Source organism: Ranitomeya variabilis, chromosome 2, assembly GCF_051348905.1.
Source record: "Ranitomeya variabilis isolate aRanVar5 chromosome 2, aRanVar5.hap1, whole genome shotgun sequence".
Classification (NCBI taxonomy): domain Eukaryota; kingdom Metazoa; phylum Chordata; class Amphibia; order Anura; family Dendrobatidae; genus Ranitomeya; species Ranitomeya variabilis.
The window spans coordinates 946,782,692-946,810,228 of NC_135233.1; the positions used below are offsets into that span (position 1 = coordinate 946,782,692).

Sequence of the window (27,537 nt, forward strand, 5' to 3'; positions counted from 1 at the left end):
CCTTTAGTCTAGTTTCTTCCCACCTGCTGCTTATACTCAAGATTTTACTGCTGCTCCATGTACCAATATCTGTCTATATATTGTCTACTTTACTTGTTTGTTCTCCCAACTATACTGCTGCTCCATGTACTTATCTCTGACTATATCCCGACTACAATTCCTACTTATCCTCAAGATCCTACTGCTCCTCCGTGTACCGACTTCTGGCTAAATACTGACTACCATTCCTGCTTATCCTTCCAACTACACTGCTACTCTGTGTACCAACCTCTAGCTATATCCTGATGATGCTACCTGTCAGTGCTACTCCTAGTGGTTGCAATAGCACTACTCCAACTCAGGTCAGTCCTTAACAAAATAATCTTGCAATGAAGGAAGTGCAGTGCTAGGTTTAAGTAAGTTGCTCAATCAGGAGATCACAGGGTGAGCCGATCAGGAACTTGGGGTGAAGACCTCAGGAACTCAAGTTAGTGACATCAGGAACATCACAGGTACTAGTATCTGATTTAGGGCTCATACCCATATGTGAGAAAAAAGCGTTCCTTAATCTGGACTAAAAAAACGGACGAGTGTCATGCGAGTACAATGCGATTTTCACACCTAGCATCCAATTTACATCCGAGTGCATTGCAATTGCTATCCTATTGCTTTTACATACAGCAGTTCTCTATGTCATTTGCACATCGTTTTGAAAGGAAATATTCGTCAAAACACACACAGATATATATACAGGTCCTTCTCAAAAAATTAGCATATAGTGTTAAATTTCATTATTTACCATAATGTAATGATTACAATTAAACTTTCATATATTATAGATTCATTATCCACCAACTGAAATTTGTCAGGTCTTTTATTGTTTTAATACTGATGATTTTGGCCTACAACTCCTGATAACCCAAAAAACCTGTCTCAATAAATTAGCATATTTCACCCGTCCAATCAAATAAAAGTGTTTTTTAATAACAAACAAAAAAAACATCAAATAATAATGTTCAGTTATGCACTCAATACTTTGTCAGGAATCCTTTGGCAGAAATGACTGCTTCAATGCGGCGTGGCATGGAGGCAATCAGCCTGTGACACTGCTGAGATGTTATGGAGGCCCAGGATGCTTCAATAGCGGCCTTAAGCTCATCCAGAGTGTTGGGTCTTGCGTCTCTCAACTTTCTCTTCACAATATCCCACAGATTCTCTATGGGGTTCAGGTCAGGAGAGTTGGCAGGCCAATTGAGCACAGTAATACCATGGTCAGTAAACCATTTACCAGTGGTTTTGGCACTGTGAGCAGGTGCCAGGAAGCATGAAGTGCTCCAAAATCTCCTGATAGCTAGCTGCATTGACCCTGCCCTTGATGAAACACAGTGGACCAACACCAGCAGCTGACATGGCACCCCACACCACTGACTGTGGGTACTTGACACTGGACTTCAGGCATTTTGGCATTTCCTTCTCCCCAGTCTTCCTCCAGACTCTGGCACCTTGATTTCCGAATGACATGCAAAATTTGCTTTCATCAGAAAAAAGTACTTGGGACCACTTAGCAACAGTCCAGTGCTGCTTCTCTGTAGCCCAGGTCAGGCGCTTCTGCCGCTGTTTATGGTTCAAAAGTGGCTTTACCTGGGGAATGCGGCACCTGTAGCCCATTTCCTGCACACGCCTGTGCACGGTGGCTCTGGATGTTTCCACACCAGACTCAGTCCACTGCTTCCTCAGGTTCCCCAAGGTCTGGAATCGGTCCTTCTCCACAATCTTCCTCAGGGTCCGGTCACCTCTTCTCGTTGTACAGCGTTTTCTGCCACATTGTTTCCTTCCAACAGACTTACCATTGAGGTGCCTTGATACAGCACTCTGGGAACAGCCTATTTGTTGAGAAATTTATTTCTGGGTCTTACCCTCTTGCTTGAGGGTGTCAATGATGGCCTTCTTGACATCTGTCAGGTCGCTAGTCTTACCCATGATGGGGGTTTTGAGTAATGAACCAGGCAGGGAGTTTTTAAAAGCCTCAGGTATCTTTTGCATGTGTTTAGAGTTAATTAGTTGATTCAGAAGATTAGGGTAATAGGTCGTTTAGAGAACCTTTTCTTGATATGCTAATTTATTGAGACAGGTTTTTTGGGTTATCAGGAGTTGTAGGCCAAAATCATCAGTATTAAAACAATAAAAGACCTGACAAATTTCAGTTGGTGGATAATGAATCTATAATATATGAAAGTTTAATTGTAATCATTACATTATGGTAAATAATGAAATTTAACACTATATGCTAATTTTTTGAGAAGGACCTGTATATATATATATATATATATATATATATATATATATATATTAGATAGATAGATAGATAGATAGATAGATAGATAGATAGATAGATAGATAGATAGATAGAAGAAAAGCCGGCATTTCCTGTGTGTGTACAGTGAAATCACACAGACAGGTTAGAATAGACAGAATAGATACAGTGGGGCAAAAAAGTATTTAGTCAGTCAGCAATAGTGCAAGTTCCACCACTTAAAAAGATGAGAGGCGTCTGTAATTTACATCATAGGTAGACCTCAACTATGGGAGACAAACTGAGAAAAAAAAATCCAGAAAATCACATTGTCTGTTTTTTTATCATTTTATTTGCATTTTATGGTGGAAAATAAGTATTTGGTCAGAAACAAACAATCAAGATTTCTGGCTCTCACAGACCTGTAACTTCTTCTTTAAGAATCTCCTCTTTCCTGCACTCATTACCTGTAGTAATGGCACCTGTTTAAACTTGTTATCAGTATAAAAAGACACCTGTGCACACCCTCAAACAGTCTGACTCCAAACTCCACTATGGTGAAGACCAAAGAGCTGTCAAAGGACACCAGAAACAAAATTGTAGCCCGGCACCAGGCTGGGAAGACTGAATCTGCAATAGCCAACCAGCTTGGAGTGAAGAAATCAACAGTGGGAGCAATAATTAGAAAATGGAAGGCATACAAGACCACTGATAATCTCCCTCGATCTGGGGCTCCACGCAAAATCCCACCCCGTGGGGTCAGAATGATCACAAGAATGGTGAGCAAAAATCCCAGAACCACGCGGGGGGACCTAGTGAATGAACTGCAGAGAGCTGGGACCAATGTAACAAGGCCTACCATAAGTAACACACTACGCCACCATGGACTCAGATCCTGCAGTGCCAGACGTGTCCCACTGCTTAAGCCAGTACATGTCTGGGCCCGTCTGAAGTTTGCTAGAGAGTATTTGGATGATCCAGAGGAGTTTTGGGAGAATGTCCTATGGTCTGATGAAACCAAACTGGAACTGTTTGGTAGAAACACAACTTGTCGTGTTTGGAGTTAAAAGAATACTGAGTTGCATCCATCAAACACCATACCTACTGTAAAGGATGGTGGTGGAAACATCATGCTTTGGGGCTGTTTCTCTGCAAAGGGGCCAGGACGACTGATCCGGGTACATGAAAGTATGAATGGGGCCATGTATCGTGAGATTTTGAGTGCAAACCTCATTCCATCAGCAAGGGCATTGAAGATGAAACGTGGCTGGGTCTTTCAACATGACAATGATCCAAAGCACACCGCCAGGGCAACGAAGGAGTGGCTTCGTAAGAAGCATTTCAAGGTCCTGGAGTGGCCTAGCCAGTCTCCAGATCTCAACCCTATAGAAAACCTTTGGAGGGAGTTGAAAGTCCGTGTTGCCAAGCGAAAAGCCAAAAACATCACTGCTCTAGAGGAGATCTGCATGGAGGAATGGGCCAACATACCAACAACAGTGTGTGGCAACCTTGTGAAGACTTACAGAAAACGTTTGACCTCTGTCATTGCCAACAAAGGCTATATTACAAAGTATTGAGATGAAATTTTGTTTCTGACCAAATACTTATTTTCCACCATAATATGCAAATTAAATGTTAAAAAAACAGACAATGTGATTTTCTGGATTTTTTTTTCTCAGTTTGTCTCCCATATTTGAGGTCTACCTATGAGGTAAATTACAGACGCCTCTCATCTTTTTAAGTGGTGGAACTTGCACTATTGCTGACTGACTAAATACTTTTTTCCCCACTGTATATACACATATAATACATATATATATATGGTAGTGACACACACACATATATATATGCAAAAAAGAAAAATATAGCGGCACTGCTGTGGGGCCAGACAACCATATGCTGAATGGAGTGCTTTCCGGATAGAGACCGCCTCTATGGACTCCGGGTGCTCATGCAAAAACAGGGTGTATGCAGCAAAGAAGAAAAATGCAGATAGCACTCACCGGTCCTTAAAACTTCATCCTTTATTCAAACTTTAAAATGTCATGGCCAGAGAAACAGGTTGCTGGGATGTGCGAGCTGGTGTAAGACGACGGCCGTTTCGCGCCACTTAGCACTTCAACGGGTCTATCGATAGACCCGTTGAAGCACTAAGTGGCGAAATGGCCATCGTCTTACACCAGCTCGCACATCCCAGCAACCTGTTTCTCTGGCCATGACATTTTAAAGTTTGAATAAAGGATGAAGTTTTAAGGACCGGTGAGTGCTATCTTCCTTTTTTTTTTTCTTTGCTGCACATTATATATATATATATATATATATATATATATATATATATAGTATGTGTATGTATTTATATTGCATAGAGAGATAGCTTTAAGGAAAGCCGGTAATACATCTGTCGGGTTCTGTAAATTCACTGTAGTAGCCGACAGGATAGAAGAGATGGATTACATACAGTGAATATGAATAGGTAGAGATATAGATGTCAGTGACAAATACAATTAGTAGAGAGTGTGTGCATATTACTGGACATGTATTTAATTAATAAAAGATTATTTTTCTGAAAAAATGGCGTGGGCTCCCACGCAATTTTTGCAACCAGCAGAGGGAAAGACAGCGACTGGGGGCTGATGTTTATAGCCTGGGAAAAGGGTAATACCCATGGAGCTTTCCATTCTATTAATATCATCTCACAACTGTATACTTAGCCTTTGTATTGTAAGGTGACATCAAGCCCAAGGCTTTGTAATGGAGAGGTGTCAATAAGACACGTATCCATTACTAATCCTACAGTTGGTACATGTTAAATAAAGACACAGCCAGAATAAAGTCCTTTAATGAAATAATGTTGTGGATAAACTTGGCACACACGTGGTCAAAATGAAAGTGAGATTTAATTGAAAGAGAGTACATACAATATTGACGTTTCTGTCTCAGGTTAGACCTTCATCAATGTACCTCTCAGAATATTTCACAGATTGACGTTCTAATAGGAGATTAATCCCTCTGCTTGTGGCTGGTACAGCTATAGATAGCAGGCTACACTTGGCGCCGGTGCTGTGCTATGCGGACGCGGCATCCACCGCTCGTCCTGAGTGTGGTGGATGCGGTGGATGCCGCGTCCGCATAGCACAGCACCGGCGCCAAGTGTAGCCTGCTATCTATAGCTGTACCAGCCACAAGCAGAGGGATTAATCTCCTATTAGAACGTCAATCTGTGAAATATTCTGAGAGGTACATTGATGAAGGTCTAACCTGAGACCTAAACGTCAATATTGTATGTACTCTCTTTCAATTAAATCTCACTTTCATTTTGACCACGTGTGTGCCAAGTTTATCCACAACATAAGTACGGTTTGGGCACCTACTTGTGCACCACAATTTATAGTAGTGCCTACGGCTATCTTCCACTTTTAATGAAATAAAACACAACACAGTTTTCCCATTTTATTGTTACTCCTAATCCATGCGATGCGCTTGATCTCCTGTAATAAACATAAAATAAAAAAGCAACAATATCCCATACCTGTCCGGCATTGTTTCATATCTGGGATATATACAGTTTACAAGCAGGACGGTGCCAAGATGCGACCGCCCCGGCTGTAAACCACTGAATGAATGAGATGCTGCAGCGCTGCTTCAGAGACTAGCACTGACGTCACTGATGCTGTGCTCCCTCCGAGCCTGACCTGCGCTGGACTCTGGAGCATGGGAAAATGCCAGTTAATTATCCCATGCTCCAGAGTTCAGCGCAGGTCAGCCTGTGATTTTCAGATGAACTGAAAATTAGATGCGCCTTTTCTTTGGCGGCTGAGTGCTGAGGTTTTTAGCCAGGGGAGCCAATATCCATGGCCCATTCCTATGCTAATAATATCAGCCCACAGCTGTCTGCATAGCCTTTGCTGGTTATTAATTATAGGAGGACCCACATCATTTTTTTGGGGTCCCCCATTTTAATAGCCAGTAAAGGCTAAGTATACAGTTGTGAGCTAATTCTAATAGCCAGGGAAGCTCCATGGGTATTACCCCCTTCCCTGGCTATAAACATCTGCCCCCAGTCACTGGCTTTCCCTCTGCTGGTTGCAAAAATTGCACGGGAGCCCACGCCATTTTTTTCCGTAAAATAATCTTTTATTAATTAAATACATGTTCAGTAATTTTCACACACTGTACTAATTGTATTTCTCACTGACATCTATATATATATACATATCCTATATGTATTTACTGTATGTAATCCATCTTTTCTATCCTGTCGACTTGTCGACAAATAAATTACCGACTTTTCTTCTAGCTATCTTTCTGTGCAATATAAATATATATATATATATATATATATATATATATATATATATATATATATATGTGTGTGTGTGTGTTACTAATATGTATTTATACATATATATATATATATATATATATATATATATATATATATATAATATATATATATATATATATATATATACACATACAGTTAGGTCCAGAAATATTTGGACAGAGACAACATTTTTCTCATTTTGGTTATAGACATTACCACAATTTAATTTTAAACAAAACAATTCAGATGCAGTTGAAGTTCAGACTTTCAGCTTTCATTTGAGGGTATCCATATTAAAATTGGATGAAGAGTTTAGGAGTTTCAGCTCCTTAACCTGTGCCACCCTGTTTTTTCAAGGGACCAAAAGTAATTGGACAATTGACTCCAAGGCTATTTCATGGACAGGTGTGGGCAATCCCTTCATTATGTCATTCTCAACTAAGCAGATAAAAGGCCTGGAGTTGATTTGAGGTGTGGTGCTTGCATTTGGAAGGTTTTCCTATGAAGTAAACATGCGGTCAAAAGTGCTCTCCATGAAGGTGAAACAAGCCATTCTTAAGCTGTGAAAACAGAGAAAAAACCCATCCGAGAAATTGCTACAATATTCGGAGTGGCAAAATGTACAGTTTGGTACATCCTGAGAAGGAAAGAAAGCACTGGTGAACTCATGAATGCCAAAAGACCTGGGCGCCCACGGAAGACAACAGTGGTGGGTGATCGCAGAATAACCTCCATGGTGAAGAGAAACCCCTTCACAACAGCCAACCAAGTGAAGAACACTCTCCAGGAGGTAGGCGCATCAATATCCAAATCTACTATAAAGAGAAGACGGCATGAAAGTAAATACAGAGGGTTCACTGCACGGTGCAAGCCACTCATAAGTGTCAAGAATAAAAAGGCTAGACTGGACTTGGCTAAAAAACATCTAAAAAAGCCAGCACAGTTCAGGAAGAACATTCTTTGGACAGATGAAACCAAGATCAACCTCTACCAGAATGATGGAAAGAGAAAAGTATGGCGAAGGCTTGGTACAGCTCATGATCCAAAGCATACCACATCATCTGTAAAACACGGTGGAGGCAGTGTGATGGCTTGGCCATGCATGGCTGCCAGTGGCACTGGGTGACTAGTGTTTATTGATGATGTGACACAGGACAGAAGCAGCCAAATGAATTCTGAGGTATTCAGAGCCATACTGTGTGCTCAGATCCAGCCAAATGCAGCAAAACTGATTGGTCGTCGTTTCATACTACAGATGGACAATGACCAAAACATGAAGCCAAAGCAACCCAGGAGTCTATTAAAGCAAAGAAGTGGAATATTCTTGAATGGCCAAGTCAGTCACCTGATCTCAACCCAATTGAGCATGCATTTCACTTGTTAAAGACTAAACTTCAGACAGAAAGGCCCACAAACAAACAGCAACTGAAAACCACCGCAGTGAAGGCCTGGCAGAGCATCAAAAAGGAGGAAACACAGCGTCTGGTGATGTCCATGAGTTCAAGACTTCAGGCAGTCATTGCCAACAAAGGGTTTTCAACCAAGTACTAGAAATGAACATTTTATTTAAAATTATTGAATCTGTCCAATTACTTTTGGTCCATTAAAAAAACAGGGTGGCACATGTTAAGGAGCTGAAACTCCTAAAACCTTCATCCAATTTTAATGTGGATACCCTCAAATGAAAGCTGAAAGTCTGAACTTCAACTGCATCTGAATTGTTTTGTTTAAAATTAAATTGTGGTAATGTCTATAACCAAAATGAGAAAAATGTTGTCTCTGTCCAAATATTTCTGGACCTAACTGTATATATGGATTCTATGTGTATATTTCTATTCTATCTATTCTATTCTAACCTGTCAGTATGACTTTTCTGCACACCGCACATGAATTACCGGCTCTTTAAAGGATACCGGTGAGCAAAAAACAGACAGCACTCGCTTGGTGTGAGTGCTGTGCATTTTTTTCCTGCATCCATTGACTTGCATTGGCGAGTCTCATCCGAGATACGCAGCAAATCGCAGCATTCTGCGATTTTTTTTCTCAGTCTGATTTCAGCTGAGGAATAAATCGCAGATGATATGTAACCCATTGAATAACATTGGTCAGAGTGCATTCCAATTTTTTCTCGGATTGAACTCGTCCGTTTTTCTCGCAAATGAGTATGAGCCCTTAGAAAGGAACTGTCCATCGAACTGAATAGCTCAGAGGGAAGAGCTGGTGCACAAGAGCTGCTGGATTCGAATCTTGACAAAAACATATTAATGTGTTGATAGCACTTTTAAAATAGGAAGCATTGAAATAGAGAAGTGTAACAAGAGTGCAGTGAATACATGTATTTTACAAGCCAGGAAGGCACAACCACACAAGATAATACTGAAATGTAGCTCTAGTAAAATCTACACATGAAATATGTTATGGGGCAATGAGGAAGGTCCGGCTTTTTCTGCAATTATAGGTAAGCAACTGATTTTACATAATAATATTTGGGTACAAACTGTAAGGACTGGCAATGCTGGCATATGTGTGACTATGTTGCAAGTAAATACAGATCATATATATGTATATATATATATATATATATATATATATAATGGCAAAAACTAATATTTTTCGCGATCTGATCTTGTACTATCCATTCACCTGTCTATGAATTCCTCTTTTGTATGAATTCCTCTATTGCAGACCTGTTTTATTGTTGTTCATTGAATTTTTCCTTACAACTCAAAATCTATTTTTTATATTTTCTTGTGGCTGCCAGTGATTTGAATTGTAGGTGGTTGAAAGGTATACAGTCAAAACGTTTATTGTCATATTTAGCCAAAATGTTGTCTGCAGAACGGTGTATTTGTCATTTTAGAAATAAGCAAATAGGCACAGTACATTACCAAGCAAAATAAATGTCAATGTAGTAAAGGTACATGTGTAAAACCATTAGTGTAGAGCTGCTTGGATTTTATGAGAAAATTCATGATTGCTCAAAAGCATAATGTAGAAAATATGGACGATTTAATATTTGTAGTATATTCTTTCTAAAAGCACATTGACGCAGAAACCTGATGGAAAAGAAGTAATACAAATCGGAATACATTTCGTGCACGTGAAAGTATTTTCAGTCCTAGTGGAATGCGACAAAACATTGGATTGCGCCTGGAGCAGAGTTATGCCATGGGGTCCTGCATCTCTGATTTTTCCTTGGACAGAGCCGGTTGCAACATGATCGCGTTTGAACCAATATTTGGATCAAACTCGTCCATGCAAGTTAAAGGGAAGGTGCCACCAGTTTTCTTGTAGTTTTTTTTTTTGTGAAATTAAGCTTAAAATAGTAAATAAAATGTATTAATGCAATGTTTGCACTGTTTGCAAACATTTCTATATGAAAAATATTATATATTTTCTTACAAATATATATATTGACCACTAGGGGGAGCATTTTCCGTTTTAGACCGTTTTACTATAGTAAGACTTACCAGCTTTACTGTTAGCTGGAAAATCTGGGCAGTAACTGCTGACATCAGCATTTCCCTCCCCTTTTGGGTGGTCTAATATCCCTGGGGCAGAATGAAGAGCAGCATCACAGGGCAGAGCCATTTTGTGTGTGACTGCCCTGTGATCTATCACCAGCAGTTACTGCATCCATAGTTTATGTGGTGTTTATGTATGGAGCAGCATTGTCTGTGCAGAGCTGTCTGTGACTCATCCCTCAGTAAGATAAGAAGGAGCTCCAGGTCTGCAGTGAATGGCCAGGCATTGTGGAGGGAGGGGAGAGATACATTGTATGGCAGAGACAGGTGTCAGGTGTCACCTCCTCTCTGCAGGCTGTGGATGCAGCTTAATGGAGTGAATGGAGCTCCTGTGATAGGGAGTAAGTGTTGCTGGGCAGAGAGCACTGGGCTATAGTAAAATGGCTGCTAGTCACACCTACAGCAGTGAGTTGTGCAGCCCACAGAGGCGTGCCCAGCTCACTGCTAACACCTCTCCAATGTTAAAGATAGGGTCAGCGCCGGTCTATTATCTCCTATGTCCATGGGGTGCTGTAAAATGACACTGTTAGTGCCCTGCTACTGCTGCAAAACCAAGATGTCAGCCCCCAGTTCCTTCTTTAAACACATATAACACACGAAATCTGTTTCACATGCATTTAAAACTTGGTTATAGCAGCATGTTATGCTACATTACAGTGATTTATTAATGATCTACAAATGCGGTACCTTACCTTTAATGAGTGCGTGGAACCCAGTAGATTGCATTCAGATGACAACGGAGTGCAGTCCAGTTTCCACAAACTAATAGAATGGAGAAGATGGAGACATTTTTTTCTCCATCTTCTCCTCAAAGAGAAAATTGGATCACACTATGATCACACTCTGACCAGAGTGTGACTTGCACAATTAGCCCAATTCTCTTGTGTGGCCACATTTACACGCTCAGTATCTGGTCAGTGTGTTACATCAGTATTTGAAAGCCAAAACCAGGAGTGGGTGATAAATACAGAAGTGGTGACGTGTTTATATTATACTTTTCCTCAGATTGTTTCTCACGTGGTTTTGGCTTACACATACTGATGTAAAATACTGACACAATACTGAATGTGTGAACATGGTCATTGAAAGAATATACGCTCTTGTGAGTGTAGGTTACTAGCAGGTGCGTAGGATGCAATGACAAACAAGAGGCAGAACAGGGGTTAACAAGTATATTTTATCAAAACTATAGGGGTAGCAGTGTCTCTCCGCACAGGGAGTATATGAGTGAAAGCAGGGGGGTAAAAATATGGATTCACGGGTGCAGGGAAGAACAATAAGGGGGAAAAAAATGGTTCAACTTATCAGTCTTAGGGTCCTGGAAGAAGGCGGCCGGAAGATCCCTCCGTGGCGCCACAGGCGGCGCGAGAAGTCTCCAATCCGGTCTCGTAGGTAGGAAATACACTGTCTCTGTATGATGATGAATCCTCTGGGTCCTTCACCACGTGGTCTCCTGGTACGAGATGCTGTTCGGGAGCAAGTTCACGGCCCAGGTGATGAAAAATGCAGCTCAGTAATCAAGGCCGCGGATGAAGCACACAGTTCTGCAGTCACGGCCGCAGGCTCAGCACAGCACTCAGCGTGCACCGCAGGGGTGATACTGAGCGGTGCCTCCGCGTTGGTCAGCGGAATGGTCTTGTAGACTCCGTCTCGGACACAGAACGGTGCGGGAGTCTCTCTGCGCTGTTCAGTATCCGTCTGGGCGGAATTGCTAACCGGGTAAAGAGGCATGGCTAGCTGGCATAGGTCAGTCGAGAGGGAATTAACTGTCTCTGCCTCTACTCACAAGTTCCCCGCCAAAAGCTCCATCTTTTCGCGCTCAGCTCTATTTATATCAGACCCGCCCCATCTGTCAGGTGTCCTGGCCTGTTCCGGTCATCCCCCAGGGATAAAGGTGACAGTCCTGACAGTTCCAGCCCAGACACGCAAGAGGGAGCATTAGCCCAGTCCACCTCCCTACCCTTATCTGCCTGAAAGTGAAGGAATAAGCTATTTTATCAACCCAGACAAAACCTCTTCTTCCATACAAATGCCACTGTTGATTTGTAGCCAAACTCCAAATGAACACTGGTTTAATGCAGCAGAAATTAGTGTGGTCTCACTTTGTTATTCAATGGTTTACCTGACCCAAGTTCTTGTCTAGTATTTAGAGTTGTCTTACCTCTACAGTATTTCCCCTAATGTTCATTTCCTTGTGGTCCCAACTCCATAATCCTGATCAGTTGCAAGCAGTATCTAGTCTACGTGAAAACACATTTTATGTCATTCTCTGGTCCAAAAGTCTACACTAAAAAATCTCTTAGAACACACATACACATATACACACACACATATATAATATATATTTATGTAAATATGCACAGATGTAAATTTAAAGGGAGCTGGGTTAGGTTGGGTAAGGGCTTATTTTTTGCGTGCCAAGCTGACGTTTTTAATGATACCATTTTGGTGCATATATGAACTTTCGATAGCTCGTTATTGCATTTTAATTAGTGAAGAGCGAATATACTCGTTACTCGTGATTTCCCGCGCACGCTCGGGTGTCCTTCGAGTATTTGTAATCGGAGATTTAGTTTTCTGCACCGCAGCTGAATGATTTACATCTGTTAGCCAGCATAAGTACATGCGTGGGTTGCCTGGTTGCTAGGGAATGTCGTGGCGACGAAAAAATTAAATTCTGGCGTTTTTACTTTTTTTCTCGCTATGCCGTTTAGCAAAAAGGTTAATCCTTTTTTTATATCGATAGATTGGGCGATTCTGAACTCGGCGATACCAAATATGTGTATGTTTGATTTTTTTCTTTATTGTTTTATTTTGAATGGGGGGTGATTTGAACTTTCATTTTTTTTATATATATATTTTTAAAAACTTTTTTTTATTTTTGGCATGCTTCAGTAGTCTCAATGGGAAACTAGAAGCTGCCATAACTCTATCGGCTCTGCTACATGCAGGCGATGATCAAATTGCCTATATGTAGCTGAATTACTCACTTGCTATGAGCGCCAACCACTGGGCGGTGCTCACAGCAAGCCGGCAGTGACAACCATACAGGTCTCCAGGAGACGTCTGGTTGTCATGCCAATGAACCGGTGACCCGCGATTGTGTCAGAGCCCATATCAAAGGGAGGGAGTCTGACATCAGCGTAAATATATGCCTGATGTCGGAAAGGGGTTAAAGCAAACTTTGGATTTTTTAACTACTTAAATAAAAAAGAACCTATACATGTTTGGTATCTACAAACTCGTAATGACCTGGAGAATCATAATGGCAGGTCAGTTTTAACATTTTGTGAACATGGAAAAAAACCCAAAACAATGGAATTGCACTTTTTTTTTGCTATTTCACCACACTTGGATTTTTTTTCCCTTTTTCCTGTACACTATATGGTAAAACCAATGATGTCGTTCAAAAGTACAACTTGTCTTGCAAAAAACAAGCCCTCACATGGCCATATTGACAGAACAACAAAAAAGTTATGGTTCTGGGAAGAAGGAGAGCAAAAAAACAGAAACGCAAAAAACGAAAATGGGCTGCGGTGTGAAAGGGTTAAAAGAGTAACATAGCTTTCAGGGTTTTTTAAGTCATTTAGTCTATTTGTCTGCATTCTGCTGCATTAATATCAGAAATGATTTCTTACAGAATTTTACTTACTTTTGTATACAGAAAACAACAGGGTAGCCATTCATTTATTCTATTTGCTCCAAGTTCATTCCTTTTCTCTAGTGATTTGTTTCCTCTGCCTTTCCGAAATATTCAGTTTTATGCTGTCGCCGGTGTGTCCACTGCACTCAGTTTGTTCTTCTTTTTTGTGTTATTTACTTATATAACAAATCTCAAACTGGAACTAAAAGTTCTATGAAGTTATTAACAAAAAAAAAGATTTTGCCATTTTTTCCTATTTTGTTCTTCGTGTGAAAAGTTCTTCACAAACCCCCAAGCTCTAGTGTCCCACATTTCTCCTTAGCATATAGTGATTCGATTCATAGTGTCAATGGCATAACTTGAAGCTCATGAGCCCTGATGTAAAATCTCCAACAGGGCCCCCTACAATCATAGCTCTTTAACCCTTTCCCAACTTTGGACATCCAATATTGGGTGCCCCTCTTTTTGGCAGCAGACAATGACATTTATTCAATCCCATGACTGAATGCCTCCTCAGTACCATTGTCAATCTCTGACAGTGGCATTTAGCATGCTCAAACTGGGGATGGGGGTGGGTCGCACTGTTCCACGTGCCCATTGCCTCCCTACAACTTGATTGACTTGTGTTGCTTTGACAGTCAGGGTCTACAGAAGACCCCTGTGCCTGAACTTACAGTACTCCTGTGAAATCAGTCTGTGGCTGGCAATTGTAGGCAACCATGATTTTTACTTTCTACTATAATACTGTGATATTGCTACATATAGTGCAAACGACTGGACAATCGCTGGTTCAAATTCCTAAAGGTGAGTAAAAAAATATGTAACAAAAATTTTTTAAACATACAGAAATAAATAAAAAGAAAAATATAAAAAATCAAATCACACCCTCATCCTTCTTTTCTATTAACCCCTTCATTCCCCAGCCTGTTTTCACCTTCATGAACGGGCCAAATTTTTCATTTCTGACCAGTGTCACTTTATGAGGTAATAATTCTGGAATGCTTCAACGGATCCTAGTGATTCTGAGATATCTTTTTTCATGACATATTATACTTCATGATAGTGTTAAATGTGTTCAATATGACTTGTGTTTATTTGTGAAAAAATTGTAAATTTGGCAAAAACCACATCATCACAGGGTAACAGGAGAAAATGGAACCGAAAATGTGTTGTGCAATTATAACTGCGTACACAGATACCCTACATATGGGAGAAAACTACTGTTTTGGTGAATGGCAGGGCTCAGAATGGAAAAATATCCTCTGGGAGCACATCTTCATGCAGAGACAAACTCTGATCATACCACATCTCCTGCTGTGTACTGTATAATGGCTGTGTCTGTGGCTGTGTCTGACTGTGCAGGAACAGGGTCTGATCATACCACATCTCCTGGACAGGGGAGGAAGCAAAAGAGACAGGACAGCAGGGGATCAAAGCTGATTCTTTCTGTGAGGTAAAACATTTCCCTGCCTGTTTTTAAACAATGTTTTACCTCAAATAAAGAATCAGCTGCAATCCCCTGCTGTTATGTCTGTATACTCTCTTTTGCTTCCTCCCCTGCCCAAGAGATGTGGTATGATCAGACCATGTTCCTGCACAGTCAGACACGGCCATTACACAGTACACAGCAGGGGCACATTTATAAGATTATCTCAGCACAGGAACATTTGATTTAAACACATCTAATTGTGGAAGTTATTATTATTACAAGATCTATTGATTAAAATTAACTTTTGTTCGTAGGAAAACCCCTTTCAGTATACAACAATGTACCAGCTATGTTTACACGGTAAATTAAAAAAAGGCTAGTGAGAGGGGTGTACACAGAGAGTGTGTTACATAGCAAGGTCAAAATATAATGTCTTTCTGTTGCTGGCACTTGTGATCTTATAACTTCTAGTTGATGTCTAGCTTACATCTTTTGGTTTCCTACTGAATGGTAATGAAGAATTCTGCCCTAGAAAATGGGTAAGCTGTTTCTCATTTCCAAATGTCCCATTGCAGGCTGCAGGGTGCCTTGTAAAGTGACTATCCCAAGAAAATTCCTAAGTACAACCAGAATTATTGTACACGCGCATGAAATATATTTAACACCATTAAAAGTGGTCATAAAGTCAGTCCTGACGACATCCTTTATCTAAACATTTGGCTTAGGCTAATTTCACACTAGCATTTTGCTAAGCTGCAGAGGGCTGCGGACTTCCTCCGTGAAGCCCCACCTCTGCCGCTCAGCTCTGCCTATGTCCGCATGCGGCCTGCATACCTATCTTTAACATTAGGCACGCAGGTCACGCGGATGTATGCAGATGCCTCCGCATGCGCTGTTTTGACGATGCAGCGACCCGCGTTGAACACAGCTGGTTGGAATTTCTTTTTTCTCTGCATCGTCAAAACGACGCATGTAGAGGCATCCGCATACATTCGCACGACCTGCATACCTAATGTTAAAGATAGGTACGCAGGCCGCATGAGGACGTAGGCGGAGCTGAGCGGCAGAGGTGCGGCCGAGGGGCGGGGTTTCACGGAGGAAGTCCGCAGCCCTCCGCAGCTCAGCAAAACGCTAGTGTGAAACTAGCCTTAGTTATTGCTTTGGTAAGTACTATACTTCACCAGTAAAGAAGAAAATTCCATTAGGTGAAATAAACTCTCTCTCCCAGAACAGCTAATGGTCATGCATTAATATGTTTCCATAATGTACCAGAGTAACTGTAGTTTTATTTTTTTTTTAGAAATCGATAGTACACATGAAAATAAGAAAAGTCGTATCTTATAAGAGAAATCCACTTCTTTCTCTTACTGGACTGATCTTTCATTCTCAAAATTCTCAATTCCCACCTCTGACATAGACGACAATTGATGCTCATGAAGTTCTATGGAGAACTGTAACTTTTCAGAAGAACTTGCAGCAGAATGTCTGTGTCTGGCTCTTCCTTTCTCCTTTCTTCATAGAATTTTAAAAGCACCAGCTGTCATCTCCTATTTATGTAATGGGTCTTCAAAAAATACAGAATTTGCTGATTTTGTCCAATAATTGAAAGTGAAAGATCAAACAATGAGGTGAAAGAAACAAATTTCTCTGATTAGATATATGAAAAAGATGCCTATTTTCATGGGCAATATTGATTTCTGAAATAAAATGTACGACGATGGTTACTCTATACATCCTTTAACATAGTGTTTGCATTATGCACATGTTGGTGATTTGTGTGACATAAGGAAATTTCTACGGTTCGCACAGTCCTGATTCACAGGTCTTGTGAAAGTTACCGTGTTGGGCCAGCATTAGGAAACAGTTTCTCTTTTCGGAGAAAGAAGACATTTCAAAAACACAGTGGACTTCCTATGACTCCATAGTCTGAGAGTTAAGGGGTCTGCTAACATTTTGTAAACTGTACTGGGAAATGAAATGTAGACACTGGTCCTCTTTTTTAATAAATGAGATCCATTGTTTATCCTATACATAGATACAGTACATGCATAGAAATGCCAGGGTGTGGGAGAAGGAAAGCTTTGCTAAAGCACTGGTATATATATGTCTGCACAGTTTATCTGTTTTACGTCTACGACACCTCACATATATAATAAATTGGACTGCTTTGCTCTATAATTCCTTGTGGTTCGTGTACAGTAAACTATTGCTTCACCCCAGGAAACTGTAACTCTAAGAAGAGATTTATCTGAAAGTGAATTATTCCATAAGACAAGTTTTCATAAATGTTTCAGTTTTCTCCCTGAAAATAACCCATGTTATGTTCTTGAAAGCTGCTTGTCACTTACTGTATGCAAAGTGCAAATCTGATGAATGACTTCCCTTCTCCCAATGCTCATTAACCCATAACATAAAGAATATCCGGAGCAGGGTGAATCATGAGCCTTTCAGCAAGTTTGGGATCATCTTGTAATGCTACTGATTACGTATATGGTTGTGAACAGTTTCCTTGGACATATTTTCATATTTTTTTTCTTTTATTCATTTAGTAGGCTTTTAAAAGATTCACGAGGGAAATCCTTCCTGAAACACAAGTGCAGCTGAGAAAGGCGAAGCTGCATTGAGCGAGCACCGACAGCGCAGCAGAGGCTTTACAATAACCTGTTGATCGGCTCGGTATTAAAAGGGAAGCTCAGGAACACCAATTATACCATTGGAAATGTTATTCTGCTTTTCTGAAAATACAGCCCAAAAGCAGAGAGGAAGCCAGAGAACTACTTCTGATTAAGGATAATTCAGCACTCAGCATCGGTAAGACGTCTATTTTGTGATTTGGACCAATATCCTGTTCAAAATGCATTCTGTTATTTCACTTTTTTTGTCCTTTTTTACTAGCTAATATACACTATGTACGATAAGCTTATCTAAAGATAAAGTTGAGATGCACACAATTTTCTATAAAGCTGTGTAAAAAGTACCGCAGCTATAGACATGGATAGATAGACAGACAGACAAAGTTGAAGTCATAAGTTTACATACACCTTAGCCATATCCGTTAACTAGTGAAATGTCAGAGTAAAGACTAGGGTTGAGCGACCTTGACCTTTTTAGGGTCGAGTCATGTTTTGCGAAACCCGACTTTTTGAAAAGTCGAGTCGGGCGAAATCGGCCGATTACTGCGAAAAGTCGAGGATCGGCCGGAACACGAAACCCTATGCACGTCAATGGGGATTTTTTTTTTCTTCTCTCTCTCTCTCTCTCTCTCTCCCCTCCGTCCCATATTCCCCTCCGTCCCATATTCCCCTCCATCCCAGCACAGAAAATCTCGTGTTACACATTGCAAATCCCTACTGCGCACAAGCGATAAAATGATGATAGCCGTGCACGCCCCTAACCCCTATGTCATCACTCTGCCCACGCTCCTTCATTGGTTGAAAAAATGGCGCTAAACGCGTCATACGAAACGCGACTTTGGCACCAAGATCGCGTACCGTATGGCTGACTGTCATGAATCCCAATGGCTAGGGATAGCACAGGACAAGCAAAGTACAAATATATTACGGACGAGCTCTAGGGTGATGGAACCTGGGCTGACCGCTGCCCTACGCCTGACAAACGCAACTAGAGATAGCCAGGGAGCGTGCCTACGTTGGTTCTAGATGCCACGCACCAGCCTAAGAGCTAACTAGCACTGCAGAGAAAATAAAGACCTCACTTGCCTCCAGCGGAATGAACCCCAAAAGATATAGTTGCCCCCCACATGTATTGACGGTGAAATGAGAGGAAGGCACACACATAGAGATGATATATATAGTTTTAGCAAATTGAGGCCCGCTGTAAACTAGAAAGCAGAACGATACAAAAGGGGACTGAGCGGTCAGCAAAAAACCCTAATCAAAAAAACCATCCTGAGATTACAAGAACCCATGTGCCAACTCATGGCACATGGGGAGAACCTCAGTCCACTAGAGCTACCAGCTAGCATAGAGACATAATAAGCAAGCTGGACAAAAAAACCAAACAACTGAAAATCAGCACTTAGCTTATCCTGAAAGATCTGGGAGCAGGTAGGCAGGAACCAAACAGAGCACATCTGAATACATTGATAGCCGGCAAGGGAAATGACAGAAAGGCCAGGTAAAATAGGAAACACCCAGCCACTGATGGACAGGTGGAAACCAAAGGCCGCAACCCACCAAAGTCACCCAGTACCAGCAGTAACCACCAGAGGGAGCCCACAAACAGAATCCACAACAGTACCCCCCCCTTGAGGAGGGGTCACCGAACCCTCACGAGAACCCCCAGGGCGATCAGGGTGAGCTCTATGGAAGGCGCGGACCAAATCAGTCGCATGAACATCGGAGGCGACCACCCAGGAATTATCCTCCTGACCATAACCCTTCCACTTAACCAAATACTGGAGTTTGCGTCTGGAAACACGAGAATCCAAGATCTTCTCAACAACATACTCCAATTCTCCCTCCACCAGCACCGGAGCAGGAGGCTCAACCGAAGGAACAACGGGCACCTCATACCTCCGCAACAACGACCGATGGAACACATTATGAATAGCAAACGATGCTGGGAGATCCAAACGAAAAGATACAGGGTTAAGAATCTCCGAGATCCTATAAGGACCGATGAACCGAGGCTTGAACTTAGGAGAAGAGACCTTCATAGGGACAAAACGAGAAGACAACCACACCAAATCCCCAACAAGAAGTCGGGGACCCACGCGGCGACGGCGATTAGCAAACTGCTGAGTCTTCTCCTGAGATAACTTCAAATTGTCCACCACCTGATTCCAAATCTGATGTAGCCTGTCCACCACCACGTCCACTCCAGGACAATCCAAAGGCTCCACCTGACCAGAGGAAAAACGAGGATGAAACCCCGAATTACAAAAAAAAAGGAGAGACCAACGTGGCCGAACTAGCCCGATTATTAAGAGCAAATTCGGCCAGTGGCAAAAAAGCAACCCAGTCATCTTGATCAGCAGAAACAAAACACCTCAAATAAGTTTCCAAGGTCTGATTAGTTCGCTCCGTCTGGCCATTCGTCTGAGGATGGAATGCAGACGAGAAAGACAAATCAATGCCCATCTTGGCACAAAACGTCCGCCAAAATCTAGACACAAACTGGGATCCCCTGTCAGAAACGATATTCTCCGGAATCCCATGCAAACGAACCACGTTCTGAAAAAATAAAGGGACCAACTCAGAGGAGGAAGGCAACTTAGGCAAGGCCACCAAATGAACCATCTTAGAAAAGCGGTCACACACAACCCAGATAACGGACATTTTCTGTGAAACCGGGAGATCAGAAATAAAATCCATGGAAATGTGCGTCCAAGGCCTCTTCGGGATGGGCAAGGATAACAACAACCCACTGGCCCGAGAACAGCAAGGCTTAGCTCGAGCACACACTTCACAAGACTGCACAAAGGTACGCACATCCCTAGACAAGGAAGGCCACCAAAAAGACCTGGCCACCAAGTCTCTAGTACCAAATATTCCAGGATGACCAGCCAACACAGAAGAATGGACCTCGGAGATGACTCTACTGGTCCAATCATCCGGAACAAACAGTCTTTCTGGTGGACAACGATCCGGTTTATTCACCTGAAACTCCTGCAATGCACGTCGCAAGTCTGGGGATACGGCGGACAATATTACCCCATCCCTAAGGATACCAGTAGGCCCAGAGTCTCCAGGAGAGTCAGGCACAAAACTCCTGGAAAGAGCATCTGCCTTCACATTCTTTGAACCTGGCAGGTATGAAACCACGAAATTGAAACGAGAAAAAAACAACGACCAACGAGCCTGTCTAGGATTCAAACGCCTGGCAGACTCAAGGTAAATGAGATTCTTGTGATCAGTCAAGACCACCACACGATGTTTAGCACCCTCAAGCCAATGACGCCACTCCTCAAATGCCCACTTCATGGCCAAAAGCTCCCGATTACCCACATCATAATTGCGCTCGGCGGGCGAGAATTTTCTAGAGAAGAATGCACATGGCTTCATCACCGAGCCATTAGAACTTCTCTGTGACAAAACCGCCCCCGCTCCAATCTCGGAAGCATCAACCTCAACCTGAAAAGGAAGTGAAACATCTGGTTGACACAACACAGGAGCAGAAGAAAACCGGTGCTTAAGTTCCTGAAAGGCCTCCACGGCCGCAGGAGACCAATCAGCAACATCAGCACCCTCTTTAGTCAAATCAGTCAAAGGTTTAACAATACTGGAAAAATTAGCAATGAACCGACGATAAAAATTAGCAAACCCCAAGAACTTCTGAAGGCTCTTAACAGATGTAGGTTGTGTCCAGTCACAAATCGCCTGAACCTTGACGGGATCCATCTCAATAGTAGAAGGAGAAAAAATGTACCCCAAAAAAGAAATCTTCTGGACTCCGAAGAGACACTTTGAGCCCTTCACAAACAGAGAATTGGCCCGCAGAACCTGAAACACCTTCCTGACCTGTAGAACATGAGACTCCCAGTCATCAGAAAACACCAAAATATCATCCAAATACACAATCATAAACTTATCCAGATATTCACGGAAAATATTGTGCATAAAGGACTGAAAGACTGACGGAGCATTGGAGAGTCCAAAAGGCATTACCAAATACTCAAAATGGCCCTCAGGCGTATTAAATGCGGTTTTCCACTCATCACCCTGTTTTATCCGCACCAGATTATACGCACCGCGAAGATCTATCTTAGTGAACCACCTAGCCCCCTTAATGCGAGCAAACAAATCAGTCAATAATGGCAATGGATACTGATACTTGACTGTAATCTTATTCAGAAGGCGATAATCTATACAAGGCCTCAGGGAACCATCTTTTTTTGCCACAAAAAAAAAACCTGCTCCCAGAGGGGACGAAGATGGACGAATATGTCCCTTTTCCAAGGACTCCTTAATATAATTCCGCATAGCAGTATGCTCTGGCAGTGACAGATTAAATAAACGACCCTTAGGGAACTTACTGCCAGGAATCAATTCTATAGCACAGTCACAATCTCTATGCGGAGGGAGCGAATTGAGCTTAGGCTCCTCAAAAACATCCCTATAGTCAGACAAAAACGCAGGGATCTCAGAAGGAGTAGATGAAGTGATAGAAATCGGAGGTGCATCATCATGAACCCCCTGACATCCCCAGCTTAACACAGACATTGTTTTCCAGTCCAGGACAGGATTATGAGTTTGTAACCATGGCAGACCAAGCACTAGTACATCATGTAAATTATAAAGTACAAGGAAGCGAATCACCTCCTGATGAACGGGAGTCATGCGCATGGTCACTTGTGTCCAATACTGCGGTTTATTCATAGCCAATGGTGTAGAGTCAATTCCCTTCAGAGGAATAGGAACTTCCAGAGGTTCCAGACTAAAACCGCAGCGTTTAGCAAATGACCAATCCATAAGACTCAGGGCAGCGCCCGAATCCACATAGGCATCGACGGAAATGGAAGACAGTGAAAAAAATCAGAGTCACAGACAAAATGAACTTAGGCTGCAGAGTACCAATGGCAAAAGATTTATCAACCCTTTTTGTGCGTTTAGAGCATGCTGATATAACATGAGCTGAATCACCACAATAGAAACACAATCCATTTTTCCGCCTATAATTTTGCCGTTCACTTCTGGACTGAATTCTATCACATTGCATAGTCTCAGGTGCCTGTTCAGAAGACACCGCCAACTGGTGCACGGGTTTGCGCTCCCGTAAACGCCGATCAATCTGAATGGCCATAGCCATAGACTCATTCAGACCTGTAGGCGTAGGGAACCCCACCATAATATCCTTAATGGCCTCAGAAAGACCATTTCTGAAGTTTGCAGCCAGGGCGCACTCATTCCACTGAGTAAGCACCGACCATTTCCGAAACTTCTGACAATATATCTCCGCTTCATCATGCCCCTGAGAGAGGGCTAATAAAGCCTTTTCAGCCTGAATCTCCAGGTTAGGTTCCTCATAGAGCAATCCCAATGCCAGAAAAAACGCATCCACACTGAGCAATGCAGGATCCCCTGGTGCCAATGCAAATGCCCAATTCTGAGGGTCGCCCCGCAGGAAAGATATTACAATCTTGACCTGTTGAGCAGGGTCTCCAGAGGAGCGAGATTTTAAAGAAAGAAACAATTTACAATTGTTCCTGAAATTCAGGAAGGTAGATCTATCTCCAGAAAAGAACTCTGGAATAGGAATTCTAGGTTCAGACATGGGAGTGTGAACAACAAAATCCTGTATGTTTTGAACTTTTGCCGCGAGATTACTCAGGCTGGAAGCCAAACTCTGGACATCCATGTTAAACAGCTAAGATCAGAGCCATTCAAGGGTTAAGAGGAGGTAAGAAGCAGCTAGACAGCAATTAAGGGCTAGGCAGCAAAACTCTGAAGGGAAAAAAAAAAAAAAAAATTTTCCCTTAAACACTTCTCTTTCTCCTGCTTCAGCCCAAACAATTAACACTTTGTGGGCCGGCTATACTGTCATGAATCCCAATGGCTAGGGATAGCACAGGACAAGCAAAGTACAAATATATTACGGACGAGCTCTAGGGTGATGGAACCTGGGCTGACCGCTGCCCTACGCCTGACAAACGCAACTAGAGATAGCCAGGGAGCGTGCCTACGTTGGTTCTAGACGCCACGCACCAGCCTAAGAGCTAACTAGCACTGCAGAGAAAATAAAGACCTCACTTGCCTCCAGCGGGATGAACCCCAAAAGATATAGTTGCCCCCCACATGTATTGACGGTGAAATGAGAGGAAGGCACACACATAGAGATGATATATATAGTTTTAGCAAATTGAGGCCCGCTGTAAACTAGAAAGCAGAACGATACAAAAGGGGACTGAGCGGTCAGCAAAAAACCCTAATCAAAAAAACCATCCTGAGATTACAAGAACCCATGTGCCAACTCATGGCACATGGGGAGAACCTCAGTCCACTAGAGCTACCAGCTAGCATAGAGACATAATAAGCAAGCTGGACAAAAAAACCAAACAACTGAAAATCAGCACTTAGCTTATCCTGAAAGATCTGGGAGCAGGTAGGCAGGAACCAAACAGAGCACATCTGAATACATTGATAGCCGGCAAGGGAAATGACAGAAAGGCCAGGTAAAATAGGAAACACCCAGCCACTGATGGACAGGTGGAAACCAAAGGCCGCAACCCACCAAAGTCACCCAGTACCAGCAGTAACCACCAGAGGGAGCCCACAAACAGAATCCACAACAGCCGACCCCACACAGGGATCGGGTCGGGTTTCATGAGACGCCGACTTTGCCAAAAGTAGGCGACTTATGAAAATGAACGATCCGTTTCGCTCAACCCTAGTAAAGACAATTATTTCAGCTTTTTTGTTTTTCATCACATTTCCAGCAGTTTAGTTTACATACACGTAGTCAGTATTTGGTGACATGGGTCAAATTTTTTCATGTAGCCTTCCAAAAGATTTTCACAGTAAGTTGTTGGAATTTAGGCCCATTCCTCCAGAGATATTTGATTTAGGGAGTCAGGTTTGTAAGCATCCATGCTTGCAAATCACTAGTTGCCTAATGCTTAAAGTACTTGTCCACTTCAGAAAAACCCATAGACTTTAAATGTCCGAATGGTCCTTTTTCTACTCTGCATTGATGTTCTAAAACACTACTGCATAGGAGTGAAGATATACGTAATCATGTCGCTGAAGGAGCAGGGATCCAGCTGTCAGTGGCAGCCAGAGTCCAAATGTAGAAGGCAGATATGGTTTATTACCATCTGTGTCTTCTCTATCACGGTATACACAGCTCTAAACAAGCCCTATGTATGCAATAAAAGGAACAACTGATAGCACTACATCCTCATACACAATGTGATCACTATGTATAGGGAGGGAGCATGAATTTCTGGGTCCTAGTAGATCCAGACAGTTGTACTATTGTGACGGTTCCACCCCTCTGCGTCTGAGATATAGTTATTGACAGCTCAGCCATCCAATCTGGTACAGGGGCGTGCTCAGTTGTCCGAGTGTTGACTGACAGCTCAATTATCCAATCTGAGACTGGGAGACTATGGCTATCTCCAAGTGTTCATTTGCCCAGTTGATTGCAATGCTACTTAACTTAGCTGTTTGTCCCACACCTCTGCCAGATGTACATCCAGCCAAGAGTGGTTTGTTTCCTCTGTGCCTTAAGGTCTGTGTTAGGGCTGGCGGAACGCACCGAGTAAATATGGAGATAATATTGGTGCGTTCGCAGCCCGGGGTCCACCGTGCCGAAGTGGAACCTTCTGCTAGTAAACGGCAGCACTATATGGCGGTATTACGCCTGAACAGACACTGGTTCCGTCACCAAGTCTGTATAGGAGCGAATTCTGTTGCTTCACAGAGTCGCCAGGATAAAAGATAACGCTGTACCCTGTTAACTTCACAGAGGGTCACAGCTTTCTAATGGAGCAGGTAGCATATAGTGGTCACACAGTCAGCAACAGCACTCAAACAACTCCTCTCTGGAGGTGCCAAAATTCTAGTGGCTATACGCCAGCCCTGAATTCATACACACAAACTCCTCTCTGGAGGTGCTGGAATTCTAGTGGCTATACAGCTGACCCTGAGCACATGCTGACAGCGACCACAAAAGTAGCTAAGCTCATACACACATGAACTTAAGTTGATACTAGCGCATGGCCGTGCGGCCATGCAAACCTTTTATAGAGGAAGCTCTCCAGGACCTTCCTAGTGGTCCAATAGGAACTGCTTCAGGACCTGAGCATGTGACCCCCGACCTCCAATGAGAGGTCATCCCTTGGGCATGCCCAGTAAAGGAAAAGCAGGAGCATCTGGTCGCCGCAGAACAGTGCTGGCTACAATGGCTGAGTCTGGAAGATCAGCAGTAGCCAAGCGCACAGTATCTGCCTGACCAGATGCTGGGACCGACGTCTCCGCTTAGCAGGCTCCACTGCGGCTGGAGAATGGGAGACCGCAGCGGAGGTGCTTCGAGATTCCCCCTGTGCAGCGGCGGGAACTCGACACCTAACTGTCTGTATGTCGATCTTTTGTTGTTTGAACTTGGACCTCGTTCTGACCATCCGTTTGTTTAACCCCTTCTGCTCTGATCTTCTATCCTGGTATTCTGACCTTGGAACATTACCGGACTACGCTTTTGTCTCTTCCTTCTGTTTATGACATACACTCCTGGCTTCTTACCTTTGACTCCTTGACTATCCTGACTCACTGCTTGGCAGTGAGAAGTGACTAGCGTCACATCATGTCTGGCCAATACGTTTTCCTTTTTCACCAGTATGGATCCTGTTTACACGCTGTGTGACCAGGTGGCAAATTTGATGCAGATAACTCAGGATCTTGGTAAGCAATGCTAGTGTCTGCAGTGATTTCAATATCAGTTGCAGGGTCAGATAAATAATTTGATGAAGACCTCCTATAGCCCTCCACTGCCAGCAGTGGCTGTGATGTCAGTACCCTTTGATGTACTGTTGGTCTCTGATCATTTTTTGTGAGAGAAAGACCGGTTTAGGGTATTCAGGGAGAGCTGTAGGTTATCTTTTACCTTGAGTCCCCGGTTGTCAGGGAAGGAGTTCCAGTGAGTGGGAATAATCATATCCGTACTACAAGGGGGTCTTCAGACATGGGAATTTTCTTTGTCCCTACAAGCCCCAGAATTGTTTTTTGCTGACACCTTTTTTGACAGTTTATGTGTGATATATGATGAACCTGACAGAATCCAGGTCGCTGAGGCTAAAATCATGAACCTGGCAGGGGGGCATTGCACAGCTGAGGTCTACTGTACTGAGTTCTGGCAGTGGTCCACCAAAGTTCTATGGGACAATGCTGCTCTCAGGTGCCAGTTCAAAAAGGCCTTTCCAAAACCCTCAATGATGCTCTGGGTCTACATGGCACCCCTTGTTCTTTGGCAGAGGCCTTGACTCAGGCCATATGAATGGACCGCAGATTCCATGAGAGACGTAGTGAACAGCAGGCTGCTCACTATACTTCCCCGAAGCAAGTCCATTTACCCTAGGTAGAGCCATTGGAGGTTAGAGTAGAGTTGTCAGTCTTTGTGTTGCGGAGAGAATATGTAGACATGATCTCGAACTCTGTCTATACTATGGTCTCTCTGGACATTTTCTTAAGAATTGCCATACTCATCCTCAAGTTATCAAACCATTGGGAGAACATCTGAGTCTAGATGACAGCCAAGGAGGTCACTCGGACCTCCAGGTACCTTTTTCTTCTTCTGATAAAGTACTGATAAACACAATGTTATCCTTCAACAACCAGGTGTTATCGACATTGGCGTTCATTGACTGTGTGTCTGCTGCTAACTTTGTTG

General features: G+C 42.7%; 2 protein-coding genes across 2 annotated transcripts in view; one reads left to right on the forward strand and one right to left on the reverse strand.

The window, feature by feature from the left end:
- MED12L (mediator complex subunit 12L) overlaps positions 1 to 27,537 on the reverse strand; it is a 995,158-nt gene that overhangs the window by 475,979 nt on the left and 491,642 nt on the right. The gene's annotated exons all lie outside the window — the stretch shown is intronic.
- P2RY13 (purinergic receptor P2Y13) overlaps positions 8,967 to 27,537 on the forward strand; it is a 29,795-nt gene continuing 11,224 nt past the window's right edge. Inside the window, exons 1-2 of the mRNA XM_077290759.1 lie at positions 8,967 to 9,054; positions 17,742 to 18,003. The gene's annotated coding sequence lies outside the window, so the exon portion shown is untranslated. The remainder of the gene's footprint in view (positions 9,055 to 17,741; positions 18,004 to 27,537) is intronic.